This window comes from Grus americana, chromosome 1, assembly GCF_028858705.1.
Source record: "Grus americana isolate bGruAme1 chromosome 1, bGruAme1.mat, whole genome shotgun sequence".
Taxonomy (NCBI): domain Eukaryota; kingdom Metazoa; phylum Chordata; class Aves; order Gruiformes; family Gruidae; genus Grus; species Grus americana.
In genome coordinates, this window is record NC_072852.1 from 68,848,014 (window position 1) to 68,871,255 (window position 23,242).

A 23,242-nucleotide genomic window follows, 5' to 3' on the forward strand; every position below is an offset into this window, starting at 1 on the left:
ATGCAGAGGGCCATGTAATTTTAATTCACCTCTTATGTGAGCCTATGTATGACAGTAAAATGATACGGTCTTTAACCATATGAACAATTTTTTTCCACAAGAATGCTGCCCTTCATGTGTGAAGGATGTAGCTTAAATTGTCCCCCAAAAAATCCCGGGTGAGGCTGACACCTGTCATGGAAAACTTCAGCACACTTTGTTAATATTTGGCAAGCATCTGAGAACAAGGTCTTGTAATGGAAAGAAGTGGTCTGGCCAGGAGTTAGTCCAGCTCCACCCCTGAGCACACAAGTCTATTGAATATTAAGATTTTCATCATTTCCAAGCTAGAAAATTAAGAAGTCATTTCTTTCTTCTCAGGCTTGCTTTTATCTTGATACAAAATGATCATTAGACCTGAAGTCTCACCTTGAGTTTCACAGAGGAAAAAATAATACATTTTATATCAACATAACTGGTCTAAACAAATAAGAATATAAGATGAGGGACCTTTACTTATGGGTATTTAACTTCAGACATTGGAAAGTACGTCGATTTTCAGAAGGCAAATGTCTGCCCTCTGAAAGTCAACCTTTGTTCAAGTGCCTTAAGATCAACACTCCAACTTACTAATTGCTTTTGAAACTTACATCTAAGAAAAGAAAAGAGACACACACATGCTGCCAATAATTGCAAATCCATCTGTAGAGAGCACCAGATAAAAAAGCCATCGTAGTGATTTTACGGTGACTCCTCAATCCATCCTCACCTTTTTCATATAATGGGATATCCTTTTTCCATTTGTTCTTTATTTAGCTGTCCTTTATTTCCCATTCTCTCCCTTTTTCTGTGTTTTGGGAGAAGCTGAAACTTTGTGATATTGCAGAAACAGCTGTTCTAAAAAACAAGGTCAAAGAACCCCAATTAGTCTGGCCCTTGAAAAGGCGAGAGGTCAGGGCTGGTGCAGGCTTTGCCTGAATGAGCTTGCTGTGTTGTCCCATCATTGAACCACCTAAGCCTGGGTACTTGCCCTAGTATTATTTCCATGCTCAAGCAGGCAGGACTGACACTATTAAAGTGTGGTTCTTCTCTATGGAGCTGAGTACAGACAGTCTCCTTTGTTAAATTCAGCAATGGGCTGAAAGCTTGGTTTATCTACTATTCCAAGACTAAGGATGTGATCTTAGATCCTCCAAAAAGAACCCTACACTAGAGTAATACTTACGAGTAATGAGAATCTCTGATTGCGAGCTTTTTTGAAGGCTTCTTTTCATGCCACTTTTCCCATAGTGTTAAAGTTCTGTTTGGTTTTGTCATTAAGTCAAGTTGGTTATCAAGCATTCCCTCTCACACCTAAGTGTTACCTGTAATTAATATAGGAGTTGTCATCTGATGATTTATACTCTGCCAGCATTGTAGCAATGGTTTTATTAGCAACTATCTCCCAATCCAACTGCTAGATCAGGTAGAGTTATAATATAATTAATTATAAAATCAGAGGAGAAAGAAAATCCTGTAAATAATGAGTCTAGTTTGCATATCAGGATTTCATTATTACCTGTCTTGACTACATCTCTTCAAAAGCTGTCTTGTAGCTTTGTTTCAGTCAACATCTTTAAGCAATATGAGGCTATCCATACTCACAAACTAGTAAGGAGTAAAAAAAAAAAAAAAATTTAAAAAATCCTTTTGGACAACTGAACAGTAATAATAAAAGTGTCAGATCCTTACATTGTCTTGTAGTACAGTAAGAACAAAAGGAAAATCCAGTAATTGCCAGTAAGCCAGTGAAATAGCAACAGTAGCGCTCCATGGCCATCTGGTCATGTTTGTGCTCTTAGATCGGTGCGTGTATGTGTGCATGGATGCACACACAAACCTTCCCTCTCTCTGTCTTCATCTCTTCTCCATCCCTCTAAATATCAACTAAAAAGGAAGGAAAAGACCAGCCATTATTCTTTTTACCAAGAAAAGGTGTCAAAAGTGGTAAACATAAGCCTTTCTGCTTTGACACAAGGAAGATCAAGTGTGTATTATTCCCTGTCAGACTACATTGAAGGAACAACGAAGTAGTAAATGTACACAATCACTGACTGTTAAACAAGTGGAATTCAAAGGTTGACTAGAAATTATTACATAAACTTTTCCCTGAGTTCATCTGAGACTAATGGAGCAGACTCATTCCACTCCCTATAATATACAAGCATGTGGGAAAAATTATAGCTGGAATAATCAACAGCTTTTTAAATATATATATTTCTTAATTAAAATACAAAAGTGTTCACATCTCACCAACTTTTTTGATCTGCACCCAGCAATCAGATTTAAGTCACCTATAACTTTAAAATTAATGTGATGGCATTTTAAAAGAAAATTGATTTCTCCGAGACTCCCATTTGGTGTTACAATTGTATTGTCTCCCTGTGTGACTGTGGCATCGGAGCACACACTTAATGGGGCTGGGCAGAAGCGCTGCTGCTGGATCTTGTAAGGAATGCTGCAAGTGTGCGTTCTTGCTGGAAGGGAAATAGTGCAAACTAAAAATTATTATTTTGCTCTGTGATGAGCATGTCTTGGTATGTATCTGATCCTGCTTGCTTGGGGCTGCTTCTTGGGGCAGATGCTTGCTGCGCTCCTCTGCTCAATTTCACTGATTTACCCCTGGGCACTGAGGCTTCGCCTCCAGCCTGTAGCAGATCTCCACTGACTTCCTCATAGCTGGCAATTTCAGGTGTCTGCCTTGGTTTTAGTTCAAGTGGTAGCACAGTTCCAGATTTTTCCTAATTTTTATGTGCTTTCAGACATATTCCTCATTTTTATTTGCATAAATATTACGATTATTCTAAAAATCCACATTGTTGAAAAAATATTTTGAACCCCTGGAAAAAAGCATGAAAAAAGGGGCTAGCGATTACACAAAATGTATTTTTCTTTGGAAGAAAGAATTTATTCCACAACAAAATGAAGATGTAGCAATAATTATTCTCCATTCAAATCCTGTGCAGCTGGCTAAATAATACTTCTGTAACATACAGAAAATTGCAGGTGACCTCAGCATAGCGTTTCAGGTACTGTTTTGCCTTCATCTTGTGACAGCAAAAGATGTGACCTTTAATAAATAGCATTTGAAAGAACAGTACAGTTCATTCAAATTCTACAGGGCTATTCTGAATTGTAGCCTGTACTTTTTTTCACTGTTATATAGAAGAAACACTATAACAACATCATTACAATAGAACCAGGTACTGCAAAGGGTCCTTGAAACACAAAAGGAGAAGTCTTAAACTTTCATAATCTAGTAACAGTCATAAAAAAGACAAGCTTTTTTCCCCCTACCCTTTTTATTCCCATATCTAACCAAGTATGTATTTTCATTTTTGTGTTCCCTTTTTTTTAAATTGTTTGACCAGTCGTAGCTCTGCAGCTCAGCTTAGAGAGCATACTCTTGGATTTCAGTTAGAATTGTTAGTTACACACTTTTCTATATGAATTACCTGAGGCTTTTGGAACGTTAAAACTTCAAGATCAAACACAGAGATGTAGTATTTGGCATTTTGCAAGTCTCATCTTTCCAAAATCCCCAAATAACACAGCCTTTACAACAGCTGTCCTTGAGGAACTTGAAGAACGTTAGTTTAAAAGTTTAAAAGAAGTATCTTTACAGTAGTTTGTCTGTTACAGACCAACAATACGCTTCTGAGCTGTACCTTGCTCTGAAACTACTGCTTGTACAAATTCGATATCCTACATTGTTGTTTGTAAAACTTGTGCCAGAAATAAGGACTTCAAATGTCATTTACATGGTTCCATATACCAAGAGTAATAAAGCATATAGCAGTTAGCCTATCCTATAGAAATACTTTTCCCTAGACCATATTCTGCCTTTTTAGAGTGAAATTTTGCCATGGGAGAAGTACAGCGTATGTTGTAGAAGCCAAATTGCCACTTTGGACAGCAGGACACTTACTTTTCCTCTTTTCTATTGACTGAAAAAGAATAAAATTTAAAATCAGATGAAAAAGATCTGTATTTATGGCTCCTTGTTGACTTACGTCACTGTTATCAGTGAAATTGACAGCAGATGCCTATGAAAAGATATTGGAGATATTTAGAAAATATAAAGCAATAATGAACCTGTGGGACCTCCATGTTATACAGGGAACTCCAGCATTTTGTCTTGGTCAGTTTTGCTTTTGAACAATGTTGGAGAGAACTGTCAAAGATATGCCTGTTTGGTCATTATTGTTTTTAGATTGCACCTTACATGGAAGAATTAAGACAGCAGCACTGCAGGAAGAAGAGGCAGATGCTTTTTATTTGTTTTTGGAAGGGTGACTTCAATGTCAAAATTAAGAAAGATGAACTTTTAGCTTTGACAAGTCTTCAGGAGTTGAAGACACTACTCTCTGGTTGGGGTTTTTCTCCCTTCTATTCCCTTTTGACAAATTTGGGTCATCTGCAGGAAAAGTGGAAAAAAAATGTGTGTCTTGCTCATGGAGAGAAAATAAGCCCCTAGAAGATGGCATAAAGGAACACATTAGGGTTCAACTCAGTCAAACTCCACATTTTCAAAATGTTTGTTAGAATTGTGGAAGAAGGCTACTTGCTGGTAATGTGATATAAATCCAGAGTTTTCTACAGTTGACTTATTTCCCTTTTCCAAGAACTGTTATGTATTGGAGACTATTTTCTCTACAGAAAGTTGCCTCTAAGTGAAATGGTGTAATCTAATGTAAAGGTCCTTTTTTTTCTTTTTTTTTTAATTAGATATCTATAAAACATGCAGCTCTGTGTTTGTGAAGGATTGTGTGTCTGTGTGCCATTACCTGATTTAGATCTGCTTGTTTTGTCCTGTATTCTTGAACTGCCTTATCTCTGGACACTGTTTTCACAAACTCTAACTCTTTTTCTTTCGCATCTCCTTCCTGGATTTGCTGCTTCCTTCAGCCTCACCTCAAGGTCAGTATTCACTTTTAATAAGGGTGTTTATAAGACTGTTGTCTATTCAGCTAAAATTGAGATCTCTCACAAGATTGCACATCAGATTACATGATCTACAAAATATAAGATCAGAGATTTGGTCTGTGTAGGAGGATGGGTTGGATAGGGTGGACGTTTAGAAGGAACTTGTACTTGAAGGAAAGAATTTATATCTAAACCTCTGTAAAACAATGTTTTAGTGCCCTGGGAAGTAGAGGGAAGTCTTATCAATGGAGCTTTTCAAGGAAAAAACTACAGGATCAGGAAGCTGAAGCAAGGCAGTTTAAATATTACTGGTTTTACCTGTTACTTCAAGAAGAAAATAGACTGAACGTTAACCATGTTCTCTGATACATGCTGTTGAGTGCAAAACTAGTTGCTTTAACATACTAGTCATCCATACTTTGTAAACTGTTGGATTGCTGTCATTGCATCTCTGTCTGAAATCCTGTAGTGACATTGTAGAACTAGTTTTGGTACAGTTTGTGTTGTCCTGTCAGAAAGAACCAAGGGCTAAGGATTAAAGATTAGCAAGGGGATAAATTTGTTGAAGGCACAAAGTGATAAACTACTGAAAAAGCCCTACCAAGTGACAACATGGTTTGAAGTCTTTCAGCCATGACTCAATTTTTTTATTTTCGTATTTTAAAAAACAGTTGCTAAGCCTAGATTTTGGGATTTCAGTAGAGTAGCTAGGAGTAAATGTCTATGGCCTATGTAATGCAACAAGTCAGAGTACATGATCTAATGACCCCCAGTTGCCTTCAAAAAGGCTCTGAAACCATTTTGGATTCTAGTCTTTGCTGATAAAGTCTGTTTGGTAGAAAGCGTCCATGACTCCTGACGAAGGAATGACTATAATTGTTTCAGGCAGTGTCTTTGACCAGAAAGCTGCTACTTAATGACTAAAGTTCTGAGTTATTGACCAACATCCGGCTCTTCTATTCCTGATTAACACTGTGAAAAATGTGGTGGTGAGAGGAATCCCATGATGCAGTAATGCTGCTGATGCCTTAAAATTGTGTCGGCGTTCTGACCTTGGTTTGGCACAGACATTGCACTTGTGGCCTTGGTTGTGTATTTTCCTTCCTCCCACAAACTGGAAAAAGATTGGAAGTTAATCGTGTTGTTGTCCATCAGTACCTTCCATATTCGGTGTGTCGTACTGGCATACTTGTACTTAGTCAGGAGAGGAGGGCTATCCTTGAATGACCCTCTTATTTTCAGATCCCAAAGAACAGAACTGCCAGGAAGCTTTCTGCCCTGTGAGCATTCTCCTCTGACATACACACAGTGTCTTTTCTTGCATAAGCAGGGCTTCTGTTGGGTAGTCTGTATTTGCTGGTTTCCACCATGAGTGGAATTTGATGTGCTTTGTCTGGCCAATAAAGTCCTAAATGTTACAGAATCCATCTGTCAAAGATATTTCTGGTTCAATCTATATGGCTATAGGTTTTTATCAATACCTGCAACTATGCTGAAGTTTGTGATGAACAAGATGGGGAACCATTTTTAGGGTATGGTTTGGGTGTGTTTTTTCTGAGACCTGGCATTTCTATTTCCCCAAACAATGTAACCATAACTTTTATTTCTCTCATTTAGAGCATATTGTAAAATTTAGCTAGAGAAGATATGACTGCGGTTTGAGGTGGCCAAATGTTAGGATCTTTGAAGAGTTTTCTGATAAGATGTTAAAGAGATTGTCCATTCTGTCCTCATAGTATCTTAGTGGGTTTATGGAGATTTTTTTTAATTTTTAATTTTTCCCCCATTTTTTAAAATTGATTGCTATGATGGCTAGTTGCTGAGGCTTTCATATATTTGTTAAAATAAATCAAGAGTGTAAGGGAATAGGTCGAATGACTGCTCTTGGAACTACAAAATCTCTGCTGGCCAGAAACACAATGAAAAGATTCTCCTAAGGACAAACAGGAAAATTACAGGGGTTGCAGTACCACTCATTTTCTTTCCTATGCATTTCAGTGTTTGCCTAATTACTGTTAATTGCAGCATATGAAGAAATAGCTGTTCTGTGAATTTACATTCTACATTGGAATCTACTATGGGAGCCATAACTTTGTTTTTCTCTTAATGGTGTAAACCAGGTATTTTTTCAGACATCAAAGCAAATGCGTCTTCCTGCAAAAGAATTGAATGTTTTAAAAAACGCCTTAGGTATGTCTGTCTTCTAGAAACAGGAAGAAATACTCTGAATTATATCTGTTGTCATCAAGAACAGCTTTGCTTACTGTAATCAGTGCAAAGCCTCTGAATTTTCCGATCTGACTATTAAGCTTTCATTATCTCTCTCCTGTTGATAAACCAGAATGTAATCCACATCACTGTTGCTGTTATGACATGTACTTACTGCTCATAAATCTAAGGGCCTGGAGTGGATGTCATATTGATTCATAGTAAATAAAATAGACTTGGAAGGCATGGGGATTAAAGCAGTTTTCCATAAGGAGTTTTTGCTAAGCATCTCTGTTGACGACAGCTTTACATTAAGAACTATCCCATGCTGAGTTCAAGAGTAACAAGTCCAATGCCATTATTCTGGTGTCATTACCTGCAGCAGTGGAAAAAATAAAAAAATACCACAAAGTCATATGCTACAATTCTTTTAAGTTAGTTCTTATGTATACATGTCAGAAAAGTTGAGATGGAAAAAAATAACAAGACTGACAAAATCAGGTGCTGTAGTGAGCAACTGCATACTTTTCAAGGAAAGAATGAGCTAAATTGATAAAACAAAAGCAAGATTTCTAGCTTCAAATTAAGTAACAAACAGCTTAACTGTTGCTATTTTTTTTTTTGCACTTAGCTTTAATTTATCGCCGTTATTTATATTTTGTATGCTGAATAATATTGAGCATGCTATTTATCAACAATTTATATTTGTAGCAGAGCACTGGAATGTAAAAAATAGCTGAACAGTGGGACAGGAGGCTTGTCTTTTAGTGTCCTGCTTTCTACTGTCAGATTTTCTGGTAGTTTACATCACATGGTTAATTGTACTGTCTGTCATGTTTTGAAGCAAGTAATTCAGATCTTAAGAGAAAGAAGTTTTCTGGATTTTTTTGTATACCAAAGAGAATTTGATGCAATAAGAAGTAATAAAAAATTACTGTAAACCTTATTTCTGCACAGCAAAATGGCTTGGTGATTAGATGAGTGCAGGCTGGTGCCATGAACCCAGATAAAAGTCTGCTCTGAGTGTCCATGTAAAATTAAATGTCAGTGTAGCAACTCAAGTGTAGCCTTATAAAATCAAAGTAAAAACAAAATACTAAATCTGAGGGGATTATTTCAGTCTTTTTTCCAGAGTCCTAAATTTATGTTAAACAGTTGCTTTAGTTTCATACCTTCAGGAGACTCTCGTCTTCATTCTGCCACCATGCTGGTAATTAACCACATTAGGAAATGATAAAAATTTCAAGCATGTTGAGTCAGGAATGGTTAGTTTTAGCTCAGCAGAGCCAGATACATTGTGTTCAAAGAAGTTTCCGTTTTAAATTTCTTTGGTCATCTCTTAAAAATAACAACCCCTAATAGATGTTTTCCATGTAATATATTTGTCCTTTAATTCTACTTAGAGCAAAACCAGCTTTATGGAATTCTTTACATTAAAAAGTACTCTGCTTATAAGGGTTGTCTATTCCTTGTGAGTGAGAAGTAAGGAATCTGCAAGATGATATTGGGGAGGGGAAGAAATGAAGGCATCAGACTTGTTGGCTGTAAAGGCTGGGTGGTGATGAGTAGGGCACAAAATAGAACTGTGGTTTTCCTTAAAACAGGTCACTGGCATAGTCTTTCAAATTTGCTTTTGGTATAGTGATTATCAGAGCTTTCTTCTTCCATTTGAAGTGGAACCTGTAGCTTTTCTGTCAAAGGTCCTCTTTTCTTGCATCGTTTCATTGCATCTTAAGAAAGCAAAATTATTCACAGCTGTACATCATCTCAGAATTTTCACTTTTCTGCAGTCTCCCATGATCTGATTTCTTTCCTACTACCTGCTGAAATGAACTTAATTATGTGAGGCACTGATGAGTTGTTTTTATTTTTGTGTTATTGCCGTTTTCATTACATGTATTCAGAAAGTGTGCAGCTTTCCTGTGGGAATTCAAACTGAGGTAGGATTATAAAGACACGTGACTGGATATGGCACTAGGGAGGATGTTTGTCTGTCCACAGTATTCTGTGAATTTTGAAGAGCTTGGAGTCAAATGCACTGAGAAATTAGAGGAATCCCTCACAATTTGCTTTTTTCAGATATAAGAAAAAAGCTGGCTTTTTACTGTACTATTTGAAACATCAAAATACAACATTATTTTTAGAAGACATTTTAAAATGTGTCTTTATGTTAATATATCCCAAAGTTAACAAATTGCCTAGCATGTCATCATCAGAGGATTAACTGAAATTATCATTCAAACGTCATGCAACATTAAACATTTTTACTAACCCGTATGTGTCACATCATATTTAGTCAAAGGAATAAAATCTCAAGATTATTTTTCTTCTGTAATGGCTAACTTCTGTGGAAAAATTTATCTCTCCCCCCCCACCAAATGGCTAGATTTTTATTTCTGTTAAAACTCTAAAAGCCATGTAATTATATAGACTGACAGTGAATTTATGTAGCTATGGTAAAATAGTCTTGGTGCAAACGTTTCCATAACTGACAATACGAAAAGCTTTAACAGACCCTGGACTCAGCAATAATATAATAGTTACAGAGAACTCAGTTGGGCAGGAGATGTTTTTAAAAGGTCACTGAAAAGGATGAGGAGCTCTGTAGCTTCTTTTCCTCCTTTTTTACTGATAAGGACTCCTTTCAGATCCCTGAGCATAGTGGCAGAGTCTGTGGGAGTGAAGCATTACCCACAGAAGTGGAAGACCAAGTTACAGACCATTTAAACAAATTAGAAATATGCAGGTTGATGGAATCAGATCAGATATATACAAGGTTGCTGGGGGAGCCAGCTCATGTCATAGTGAGCCTTCTATCATCTTCAAAAACTTGCGGCTGTCAGGGAAAGTTCCTCATGACTGGCAAACATCACAACCATCTTCAAGAAATAGGAGAAGGAGGATCCAGGGGATTGCAGGCCAGTCAGCATGGCTGCAGGCACTGGGAAGCTGTTGGAGCAGATCCTCCTGAAAGCCATCTCCAAACACCTGAAGGACAAGAAGGTGGTATGGAACAGCCAGTATGGACTTACAAAGGCGAATCATGCCTCACCAGTCTGGTTGCCTTCAGTGATGAGATGACTGGCTCAGAGGGGAATCAGCACTGCTTAATGTCTTTTTAATGAAGTGGATGACGAGACACAATACACTTTCAAAAATTTCATAGATGATAGCAAACTGGGGGAGTGGTTATGGGGGCTGTATGCTGGAGGGTAGGGCTCCTATTTAGGATGACTTTGGCAGGCTGGAGAAGTGAACTGGCAGAAACCTCATGGAGTTCAATAAAGGCAAGTGCAAAACTCTGCACCTGGGGTTGGATAATCCCTACATCTGCACAGGCTGAGGGCCAGCTGGTTAGGTGGAAGGCTGGTGTGTAGAGAAGGGCCAAAGGATGGATGAGGGCAAATTGTACTTGACTCAAGTGCTATGCTATTTTGAAGAAGGCCAAATGCGTACTGGGCTGTATTAGCAGGAGCACAGCTAACAGGTCAAGAGAAGTAGTCGTTTCCCTCTACTTGGCGCTTGTGAGGCTGCATCTGAATTACTATGTCTAGTTTGGGGCTTCCTGGTAAAAGACATTAGGATAATGCAGTCCAGCAGGCAGGCCAGTGAGATGACTAGGTGCTAGAGCCCATGACATGCAAGGAGGGGCAGAGAGAACTGGATATGTTCAAGCCTAGAGAGAGAGGCCTCGTGGGAGATCATACCGTGGTCTTTGAGCTATCTAAAGGGAAGGTCCAGAGAAGACAGAGCCAGACTCTTGTCAGACATGTTCAGTAAAAGGTTAAGAGGCAACAGATACAAATTGCAACACATTCCACTCTAAGTTCCAATGAGATGATCAGCAGAAAAAATTCATAGTGATGGTAGTCAGATACTGAAACAGGTGCCCAGAGAGGCTGAGGAGTCTTCATCACTGGAGATACTCAAAACTCATCTGAACAAAGCTATAAGCAACCTGTTCTAATTTGCCTTGTTTTGAGCAGGGGATTGAACCAGGTGACATTCAGAGTTTCCTTCAACCAAAACTGGTCCATGATTCTAACTTACTATGGTAAGTTAATCCGTATTCTAGGACAAACTTTACAATTTTTGTGTGGTTTTGGTAAGAATTTGCTGCATAATACTGACCTTGAAAAACAGGATAAACAACAGTTGTCTCTGTTATTTCATAGCACTACAGCTGTAAGAAAAGAAAGAAATAAGAAAATATGGTGGGGGTGTCCACTGCACTTCTATTTCTTCCAAATTTCTACTTGTATTCTCAGGTTTTAAACAGTTTTAAAAAGCCCTGAGGATTGCTGCTTTCTGGGGTAATGCATCACTGTGATATGTGTCAGTGTGGGATTAATAGCCTTAACTTTTCATAGATAATAATTACCCAGAGCTTTTTCTTTGAAGATTTCTGATGTTGCCTTTGTACATATGTAAGGCCTAAAGACAATAGTAGTTCCTCCTACTTCTGTCCCCTTCCTCCTCATCCTTAAACACAGGTACTCTCAAACCTTATTGCTGTTAATAGAGTCAGAGAACATAAGATTGGAAATCATCTCTGTTTGCCATAGTTTTTTATATGCTCTCTATAAGCTTCTCTTGCTGGCTGAGGGCTTAGACTGGGAACAGTGACCTTAGATCTGACAGCGTGGAGGTTTAGTAGTCTGCATCTGTAGTTACCAGGTATGCTGTTATGCCTTGTCATCTGGGTTGAAAGCACTGTTTTCCATTTGCAGTATTCACATCCCTTTTTCTCACATCCTTTCTCCTGCTCAGGTTGTGGGCAAATAAAATAGAGCATACGTGATTCTCATCATCTTCTCAGCTGCCTTGCCAAGACAGCATTTTCTGCTGTGATATTTTCAGCTTTTCACTTCCTTGGAGAACAAAATATTTCCATTTGTCACTTTCTGTTCATGCCTGACTAATTAACTCCTAGCTCTGAGGGGTAAAGTGCCATCCATCCCTTTAGTGACTCAGCATACTCAGTTCAAATAAAGTGTTTTTACATGGAACATTATTATGTATCTGTTCACAGTACTGAACAGATTTTATCCAAATTGGGACCAAGTGTGATGGTAGTTTTGGGGTGACAGTGGGGTTGGAGTGATTCAGTTCCAGCATCCTTCTTTCAAACATTCCGGAATGAACTTGATCATTACAAGTAACCCATGTCTTTTTGTAAAAAAACAAGAGTGAGAAGGAATTAGAAATTTGAGTTGTGAAATACTCTTTGTAGATAGGCCAGAAGAGCCTCCTTTGGTCCTAGAAATTACAGCTGCCAACAACTGGCAGTTGCCAAGCTGGCGTGCTCAGTGCCAGCCTTGACAAAAGATCACAAAAAGTGCCAATCAAATAGAAAATTGAGGCTGCTTTTCTACTAGTTCCTATTCCCCTGTGTTGCTCAGCTCCCTCCTAGCATGTAAACTTGTGACTTCTCAAAGCCATGGATTTACTGTAGCTCACCAGATGGTAGCTCTAAAAAGCATATGTTGTCTTCCGTAGCTTCAGCATCAGTCCAACTTTTAGCTTTATCGGTCCCACTGGCACTAATAGCACTGACCAGGTTGTTTCCGTTCTGAATGCCAGCAAAACTCAGATTGTCTGTAAACTTCCCCTTGCGTTTTTAATGTCTTGAGTTGTTTGTGCCATGTTTGATGAAGTCACGCATGCTGGGATCTGAGAGAGGCGACATAATGTAACTTTACCCTACGACTATATGTAAGGGAAAAGAGTCTTAGCCATGCAGGCTTCAGTGGGGATGCTCTATCTTTGAAAATGCACTCGGGGGGGGGGGGGGCATATCTCCTATCGTACATTGCTTCTTTCACCAATATTGTATTCAGTGTTTTTTGGTTCTGTCTCTAGGCTTGCCTTGCTTTCTAATAATCTGCTTTGTATGCTCACTTAGTCTGAAGTGTTTAAAAAAAAAACAACAAAGAAAGCGTATTCTGTTTAATCTTTGAATTTTCAGCTGGTAGTATTCTTGGTTTTGCTGGATGTGCCTGAATTGCTCTGGTAATTGTACCAAATAAATAACAGCATTAATGTTGTTACCTTGGAACCAACCACTAGATGGATATACACATTCACTTCACTTTTCCGTGTGTTACTTTTCACTTTACAAAGATAACACCAGCAGAATATGTTAGCAATGTCACATAGAGACCTGAATAAACAGTTTAGAAATAGATATTTTTTTATTACTAAGTCCTCCTAGCAATATATATAAAAGATATAAGAGCAAACACTTTTTCAGTATTTGACATTTCGACATATTTTAAAGGATTGATAGCCATTAATCAACATAAGGTGTCTTTTAGCATTGCTTGCTTGCTCCCTGTTCTCTTGCACCTTGCACAGAAAATCTTTTTTTTTCTTTTTCATGATTTACTTCTAGGCCATCCTGTATGAAAAAACGTGGGAGAGAGCATTAAGTGAAGTTACTAGTAAATACTTTATTTAGGCTACTGCAAAGTGACACTTTACACTGCAAAAGTAGCCACTGACTTGGAACGTGGAAAAAAAAAATGGATTTTTCTGGTGCATTTGGAGTACAACACTTATGTAATAACTGCAACATTTTATGTAATTTCTTAACAGAAATGTTTTATGATCATACCTCCTAATCAAAGGGACTGTTCACTGCAGTGGAATTATATAAGAGTTATCAGTGAGATGCAAATAACTCCTTAGTTTGCGACATGCCTTCTTCCCTTTCTTGTATCTCTTGCTTTCAGCACAGATTTCAGATTATAATACAAAATATACAGATGTATTTGCTCAAGGAGATGGGGCATGGCACACAGGTTTTGACAGTTGTTTCTTTTGCTTATTTCTGTATTCTTTTTGAGTATTTTGAGCTTGAATCACATGAAGAAATGACAGTTGAAATGTAGCTGAAGGAGTCTACTTTGTATTTTTAAATGCTTAAAGTTTCAAACGTTATTGTACCTTGGGCAAAAACCTTGTAGCGTGAACAGAAGCCAAACATTCGGAAGATCATTATAAAGTATTACTGTGTTGGTTGATGTTAAATAGAAAGGGTAAGTACATGCTATTCCCAACTTACTCTAATTTTTCTCCCAAATTATATTGTGAGGCTTCTGATAGCATCGTCTGTTTTGGTTAAATTTCCTACCCTTACTTCTACAGGTACATCAGACTCCTGTTGAATGAGTTAAATATTCCTAAAAATTACCTCCTTTCTGTGTCTATAAAGAAACAGCAGACCCCCAAACACAGAATCATTCTCACTATCAAATTTTATTCTCCTCAGAATAAAGACCTGCTGAAGCAAAAAAAATTGCCTTACAGTAGCTGCAGTTCAGATCCCATCCACACTAGACTGCTGCCATCCCTCAGTCTCCTCATGCACCCTGATCAGAACCAAAGATTTCCTCAGTGCCTCTAAAACTGAAACTTAGCACCACCAGTGAAGGTTTCTTGATGTTCTTGTGCCCTTGTTTTGGGAAGTCCAGAAGGAGCCTTGGGTATCAGCGCTGCATAACCTATAAAACTAGAGCAATTCATGCCACTTGCTGGTCTCAGTAGCGCGTCTTGTGCATAGTTCTCCAAAGTCTGAGGCTTTGTTCCTGAGTAAGTTGAATGTTTTGCTAGTGCATGTGACTCTGTGTTGATTTTCTTCCTTGTGAAGGAAGAATTTAAAAGATTTTAAAGATTTTCTTTTTAAAGATACTATTGCTCCAAAGATTCAGGAAGAGTGGATTGTGCACGAAGACCTGGAAGGCCAGCTCTGAGGAAAGCTGCAGTTTACTGTGGAAGAGCGCGTCGGGGTACATTCTTGGCAGATCAGCTTGGTTGTCTTCTCTCCTTCAGAGGAACTGACACAGTCTTGGTAGCACATAAGATATGGTAGTACTTTTCTGTTACAGATGTAATCTTCCCCAGATACATTTTAATCTTTTTATTTTTTTAAATGGACTGAAATACCTCTTACTTACCTTTGCAAATATCTGCAAGGAAAATCTAATCTTGAGCCAAGAGATACTGAGTTTGATAAAAGCAACATGGCTCTTTAATTTTTTTAATTAGTTTAGAGGTTCTGTACACTAGTACATTCTTTCTTACACCTGTCTGCACAAGCAGAAAGCAATCAACAACAGAAAAACCACCAAAACCTTTAAAGGAATTTCAGTTGATTTCTTGAACATTCCAAAGAGAAAGTAGTGTGTTTTCTTCTGCGACTTGGAATAATGGAAGATGCTTTTTAAATTATAGGTAGAGAAATTTTATTTCAAAGTAGAAAGGGACTGGAACTCTCCTCTTGTCTTTCTGTATCCTGTTTTAACTATAGCCTCAATAATTCTTTATTAGATTTTCAGCACTGGTTATATCTCTCAACCTGTAATGTATATCTTCATATAAAAAGACAGATAATTTATAGAAAATATGAGAGATTCCTGTTAGGAATATTTTTCTTGACAGTGAAGGCTGCTGTTTGTTGATCTCTCCTAATGATTGTGAGTGTTCCCCAAATACTTAGAACATTAATTCATTTAAGGGAGGCAGAAAAGATCTCAGTGAGAGGCTACATCAAGGCAGTTGTCCTGGTAAGGGGATCAGCTCAATTAAAATCTTAATTTTGCCTTATTTGTCTCAAGGTCCCCAAATGTCATCTATGTGGACTTCTGTAAGGCCTTTGACATGGTCCCCCACAACATCCTTCTCTTTAAATTGGAGAGATATGGATTTGATGGATGGACTGTTGGAGGAATTGGTTGGATGGTCACATCTAGAGGGTAATGGTCAATGGCTCGATGTCTGGATGGAGATCTTCCTCAGTAGATACTCCAACTAGAGATAATTTAATTAACAAACTTTGTGATCACTGGGGATATCAGTGAGAGTATATTTCAGATATCTGAAGCATGGGACATGTTGTCACCGGATTATTTATTTTTTTTCTGTGCTCCTTCAGAATATATTAAAAAAATAATGTATTTATTCAAAATGCTCATGGACATACTTACTAGTTCTGTAGCAGATCCACTTACTGTGACATGGTGGAAATCCCTCCTCAAATGTGTAAGCCAGTAAACTCATCCATGCACATTACCAAGACTGTTACAGAAACCTCCACTGAAGAGATACTTGTAAGTGTTGCTTGCAGCTCTCGCTGAGTTCTCCAGAAACCCAGTGGCGTTCGCTGAACTTGCAAAGTATTCCTAGCCGTGTTCTGGAGTCCTGCAGCTGACAGACTGAGAAGACAGTTTTACAGCTATATCAGGGGAGGAGGAACTAAGCCATCCACACTATTTAGAAGGTTATTCAGCCCTCTATGTGGTATATTTAGTACAAATAATGCTGCTATCCCCCATTTTCCAGGTAGTCAAAAGTCTGTAACGAATCATCTCAGCAGGCACTCTTCTTATTAACCTGATGGGAGCTGTCAAAGCCAGTGCTGTGAATGTATTTCATAAGAGGAGATACCTCTTAATAAGTCTGTTTGCTAAGCACCCGGAAGAAACATGCCAAACACGCCATTCTGAGAGACGTGGTCGTCTGCATTCCCATCTCAGATTCTCATGATAATGAAGATGCTGTAGCGAGGTACAGTTTGAGCATGATAACATTGCTTTTCAATCAACCCCGTCCTTTTGCATACTTTTCTAGTATAGTCTCTGGGAACATACAGCTTTGGATCAGATTTGGTACAGCTCACTTATAGCTAACAGGGTAAGCACTTTTCCATTCACATCTATAGAGGGAATTTGTTTGGAAGATTCTTCTTGAAAACAATTTTGGTTTTAAGAGATAAGCTTCATTATGTAAGATTTTTATTTGGGCGTCTCAGCAACATAAAATCATCAGGCTTTTAGCCCTGAAATGGTCAAGCTGTCAGCTCAGATGTGTAAGACATATCTTGATTCTATAACGTATGCTATTTCAAAATGACGGGATAATATTCAACTGTTACCCCAAATTTCTGCAAATTTTTAGAAGAGGACTTTTCTCTTACAGCATATGCTGTAAGGCAAAGATAAGCTACTCTAGCATAGTTCTTAAATACTTTGCTTTTAAAATTTTGTTCTCCTTACGTTATATTTAGGTTTTGGTTTTGTTTCAATGGATGATTTTTACATTTGATTTTTCTTTTAGTTGTTGGCTGTATCAGGTATTATTCTAGAAGGAATGAAAACATCATGTACCTGCATGAAGGAAAACAACTGCTGTATTTTGATTTGTTTTCTTTTCTGGCTAGCAGGACTGCAGTTAAAAGAGACATATGTGATCTTAGATCACAAAAATACCCTCTGAAACCTCAATAAAATGCCATTCATAAGGAAGATTTTATTGCTGTTTAGAAAATACTTTTTTCAGCCAAATGGTGCAGGTCTCTCGAGCAGAGAGTGACTGGCTGTGTGTGATCTGTTCACAGGGCGGTTGGCTCGTGCACTGGAGTTAAAGGTAAAAAGAACAGCACCTTTGGGACTTCTTCCCACACTGTTAGGGCCAAATTCAACTAACCCAGCGTGTTGCAGGGAGAAGGAATCCACATTGAGGCCTAATCAGCCATTTTATAAATGTCATTTTTGGCTTTGCATCTGTTTGCTCAATTAACAAAAGCAGAAGAAAAAATACAACAGAACAAACTTATTTGTTGAACTACTGAATGCGTTTATTAAGGTCCTTAAAGCATTAGTATTTTTCTTAACAAAGGAACACCCATATCATTATCTTACAGATTTGTTTCAGAGTTTGCCTTGAGTTTGTATTTTTAAGGCTTAGCTTCAATGAAAACTAAAGGTGGCAAGGTTTTAAAGTTAAAGGGTTCTTTTCTAGTTCAATTGCCATCAGCTTTCAAAAATAATTATAGAACTTGACATATAATTAATTTGATATTTAATCTCTGCGGCCCGGTTTCAAATTTGACATCAGTTATGAAATTATGGTAATGTATTTGTTATTTTCATCACAAAACTTGCTTCCTAGTAAATACATGCTGAGAATTTAAACAGTTGGGAAGCTGCGCATTAGTTTTATTAGGGTTTTTTGAGCTGCACATTAATGAGGCGAATAGGTGTAGTGGTTTATATCTACAAAACTGGAAATGAAAACATGAGGTGCTATAGATGTTTACCTGAAGTTTTTAGAATGTCTTTGCTTTAGTATGTTGTATCTAGCCCTGTCTGAAAGTGAACCTTTGGTTTGCTTAATTTGATATGGACTCATTGCACTAAAACGGAGATACTTCTGTTAATCTCTGCTGTTAATCCCTCAATTTTAGTGAGTTGGTTAAGTTGGTCTTCCAATTATTTTGAGAATACAAAGACAACAGCATTTGACTTGACCGTTGTTTGTGTGTAATTGGGCTGCTGCCTCATGACTGGACAGTAGCCTGGTTTATTCTGGTTTTGTTCAATCAAGAAATTGAAGGAAAAAATAAGTCTATTTTCCCTGAAATAGGTTAGTCTGATAATGCTTAGAGCATGCATTTGAGACATGCGCTTCTCGTCCTTAGTTAGCTTTCTCTTCCTGTTAATGTATTTATTATGTACCTTTCTCTAAATTCACAAACTGTTGATGCTCAATCATTTCACTCTATCATAAGGAAAATTGTTTCCATAAACCTACGTTCCCTACTGATCGCTGAGAAGTAACATTTCGCGGTGGAAGCACCTGTAGCATTTGGGTTTAGTGCGTGTGGTTTTGATTCTATTTCTTGGCCTTCTGCTAGACTGAATCAGAGAGATTAATACAAGAAGATAAGAAGTTTTTAAAAAAATTACACGTTGTATAGCCAAATGTGGGAGGTGGTTGTGTTAGACAGTTGACACATTTTTGCTCAGAGAAGCTTGGACCTGAGTTTGGAGGCCTTTAGTCACTCGCATAGATAATTCTTAACACCGAGGAAAGAAGACAACCAGTGTAACGTTGAGATCTGCTTCTAGTCTTTGACTTCCACACCCCCTGACTCAGACACTATTAGGCTCCTGTTCCTAAAATTTGGGGCAAGCTGGTTTCCCATAGCCTTTCTAGTCTTCATCCCTTGCCCCCTCCAGTGCTGATCTGAACACACACTTTGTTTTTAAAAATCAAAGTTTCCTAGCTTCAGGAAATGAAGTCCACCCTCCCCATCTCTTAAAGCCACTGTGGGACTTCTTGTCTCACATACAGCAGACCAGTTAAATTTTCAGGGTCTGTTAATATTTTCATTGGCATATGTTACCTTGTCATATAAATGTCACAGAACAGCGAGGAGCAGTGTAACAAAATGATGAGAGATTGTGGGAGGAGAGGCTCACAGCAGAAGAGGTAACTGAGCGCTGGAGTTTGCCAGCTGTGCATCCAAACAAGAGCAACTCATGGAAAGTATGTCGACTGGTCCTTTAGCTCAGATGCAATGTGCACCCGAGGTGGTAATATTAAACCAAGCTGTTTGAAAAGCATAATGAAATTATTGTTTCTTTTACTTAGTAACTTAATGCACCATTTTTTGACCTTAGTATAATGTCGAAGAATAGTGACAAGCAACTTAGGAAGCTGGGATTGCTAGGTACAGCCCAGTGAAGCAAAGGAAGAGGCCCAGAGAACACTTACTGTTCTAAAAAAAATATGAATCCAGCCATACTAAATTCCATGTAAATCTTCAGCAGTGTGTAACTTCCCTGATCTTAATTTTTCCAGACGTAAGATGGGGAACTTTGTTCAGCCTTTGGCAACTTTCCTTTGACTGTCAATCAGACACCCAGTTGTGGTGATGGTACTGTGTGATGTGGTCAGCCCTGTTTCCTTCATCACTTATTTAGCTTCCTTACATCACTTTCTTCTTCTTGAGGTTAAGCAATTAGGCTTTCCAAACACTGCCATTATTCTCTGTGGTTTGGTGAGCAACCACTGGTAAGGTAAAGTGAGTTTTGAGCAACTAAAAGCTGAAGTAAAAAAACCTTTCAGAACAGGGGGTTTTCTTATTTTCAAAACAAAGTAGCATTTTTGGGAAGAGCTTCTCCTTGGCTTCCTTCTGTTATATTTCCCAGAATATAAATGTTTTTCTTTGTGTACCAAAACTACAACACCACCCCCCCCCAAAAAAAAAAAAAAAAAACCCACACACCACAAACCCAAACAAACAAACAAACAAAACTAACCCCAAACCCCCAACAACTCAGCTATGTCACTGTTTCTGATCTTTTAATTCGTAAGTTAAGGTTCAGGATATGGCTAGCTAAAATATTTGGTGGGGCAGACCTTAAAAACAAAGAAGTGATGAAGGAAATAGTGGGGGTAATGTAGTAAGTTGGATACTTTCCTGTGAGTTTTAAATCAATCCAACTCAGATCACGGCATCCCTTTGTGTTGATGATGTTGATTTTTTTTCAGTAAAAAATAACTTTTTTTTCCCCCTCACCCATCTAATCATTAATGAACAAGACTGCTAATAAAGGTCTGGACAACTTAGCTGACTGTTTCCTGCCTTCCAGCATTTCCTTCTGGAATTCCTTCCCATTATAGTGTGTTTTGCGCTCCGACCTAAATTGCTGTGGTATTATAGTCTTTCAGATGGCTTCTCCATTTCATTCCACAAGTGAATAAACGTGCTCCTGTGTCTCTTAGGACTACAAAGTGCTTTGAGTGCAATGTTATCAACTTCCTCAAGGGGGGGCAGTGGAGAGGGAGGTCCTGATCTCCTCTCCGTGGTGACCAGCCATAGGACACGAGGAAATGGAATGGAGCTGCATCAGGGGAAGTTCAGGTTGGACATCAGGGAAAGGGTCTTGACTGAGAGGGTGGTTGGTCACTGGGACAGGCTCCCCAGGGCAGTGGTCACAGCACCAAGCCTGTCAGGGTTCAAGGAGTGTCTGGACAACGTTCTTAGTCATATGGTTTAGTTTTAGGTAGTCCTGTGAGGAGCAGGGAGTTGGACTCGAGGATCCTTATGGGTCCCCTCCAACTTGAGATATTCCATGATTCTGTGATTCTATATTATACATTGTAGAATCTAATATTTCATAATACAAGGCACATTGGCAGTTTTAAACTAAATAATATATCACTTCATTGCATACAGATTTCTTTGCAGGTTTTTTTTTTCAGTAATTTTGACTATTACGTCAGTTTAACTTATGTTGAGGAGCAAAGCATGCTTTAAAGCAGATGAAGTTCATCTGTCCATCAGGATTAGTAGCTGCAGCAACAGTGGACTGTCCTGTGGGTGGTGGTAATGCTACGTCAATGAAGGCTCAAGCTAAACAATCTTTCTGACATGGCTGACTGACACATAGAAATATTTCCTGAGTACGTAAGTCAGATGACTAAAACTGGCTGTTTCTATAGCTGTGCATGAGATCTGTATATTTTTTCCTAGTGCATGTATTCATTAGGTGAAATACAGTACATGTGTATACATTTTATCTTGAAGCTTCTGTGGTGGTTCAAATGCATTGTAAAGGTATACTTATACTTGGATTATTATAAAAAGACTGTTGTGTGTTAGGTGCATAACAGTGAAGGAAAAATATATTAAAACATAACTATAAAATTTAAATTACCCTTTGCATATTTTCAGTTAACGTTTTGTCACCTTTTATTTTATAAGAACAACATTTGAAATTATGCTAGAAGAGATAATCAGATGAGGATAATAGCTTAAGCTACACTAACATGTAGCATAAAAGTCCATATAAGGGAAGAATTAACAGCTATATAGGCTGATCTGCATTACAGTAAAAGATAACGAGATTAGTATTAAAATGCAAAAAATATTCATATTAGTACAGAAAAAATTAATTTCATAAAAGCCTTAATATAGAACAGAGCCTGCAAAGCAATTAATCTTATTAGGGAGGAAAACTCTTCCAAAGGACACACAGGTAATAAAGTGACTTTCCACTTTTCCAGGAATGCTTGATGGTCCATTAATTTTTCTATTGCTAATATTCATCTTCCTGTTTTAAAATTATTTTAAAATTATTGTAAAATGTGAAATCTTCTCATTTGAAAATTTTTATTGCTTATTGTGATTATTTTAGTTCATTTCCCATGGTGTTCAGCTATACATCATCTCTGGAAATTCAAGAATTTTGGAGAGAAGTGGAAAGATGTGTGTTTTTTTAAGTGATACAGCTTTGTTTCTTTAAAAAAAGATAAAGTCATAGAAATTAATAGTTATTTCAGTGTCCAGATTCAGAAATCTTATAGATTTTTTCAGCAGGCGTATGGCTTGAATTGGGCACCCAAAATCAAAGGATGTGAAATGATTAATTCTGAAAATCTTGGCCTGTCTTTAGTCAAAAGACTTTGGTTGGTTGTTGTCGTTTTTGTGGGGGGTTTTTTGGGTTGGTTTGTTTGTTTGTTTTTTAAATTAGAAGCCTGATTTTTTATTCTACTTCCTTTTCTCTAATATTTTCTGTTGTAACAGTATTGGTACGACATATTGTGAAATGGAGAAAGATTCTAAGCAACGGAGAAGATTTTTCATTATTGACTGCTAAATTTTTTAGGAGCCAGACCTCAAAAAAAAGTAATTATCTGACAATTGCTATTGAAAAATGCAAAAGAAATTGTAATTTCCAAAATGAGAGGGATTTTTCCCAGTAATTCAATATAATAAACATTTCCATTAGATTTTTCTTTCTATATGTGACTAGAACATTTTTAATTATTGGATTTCAGGGTGACGGAGAATAAACATCTGAGATGAGGTAGTTTTGCTCTTGTTAGTTTTGTTATTGTTTTTGTTGGTTCCAGTGATATCCTTCTTTAAAGCTTTCTCTCATTGAATGTGAACTGTTAGAATCACTGGCATTCTCTCTCTCTCTAGCCCCATTTAAAAAAAGATGTTTCAGTAGGAATATGTACTTACAGTAACATTTAATGCTCTGTATCTCTCAGAAATTCATGTGCTTTTTATTTTATGATGAGAATTCCATGTGCACATTGCAAATTGGTGTTTACTCAGTTGCTGTACATGCTAACACTAATGCTTTCTAGAAAACACTCGTAAATCTCTCAGCTGTTGCCATCATTGTTATTAATTCATTCTGGGTTTGCTATCTTTAATCTTGCACAGTTTTTTCAGTTTTACTAAAAATACAGGTGAAGGATTTCTTCAAAATCTTACTACCCCTTTGAG

The 23,242-nt window shown here is 37.7% G+C and overlaps 1 protein-coding gene across 7 annotated transcripts in view; it reads left to right on the forward strand.

Annotated features, from left to right (window-relative positions):
* The window catches only part of ERC1 (ELKS/RAB6-interacting/CAST family member 1), a 297,951-nt gene that overhangs the window by 128,532 nt on the left and 146,177 nt on the right, over positions 1 to 23,242 (forward strand). The gene's annotated exons all lie outside the window — the stretch shown is intronic.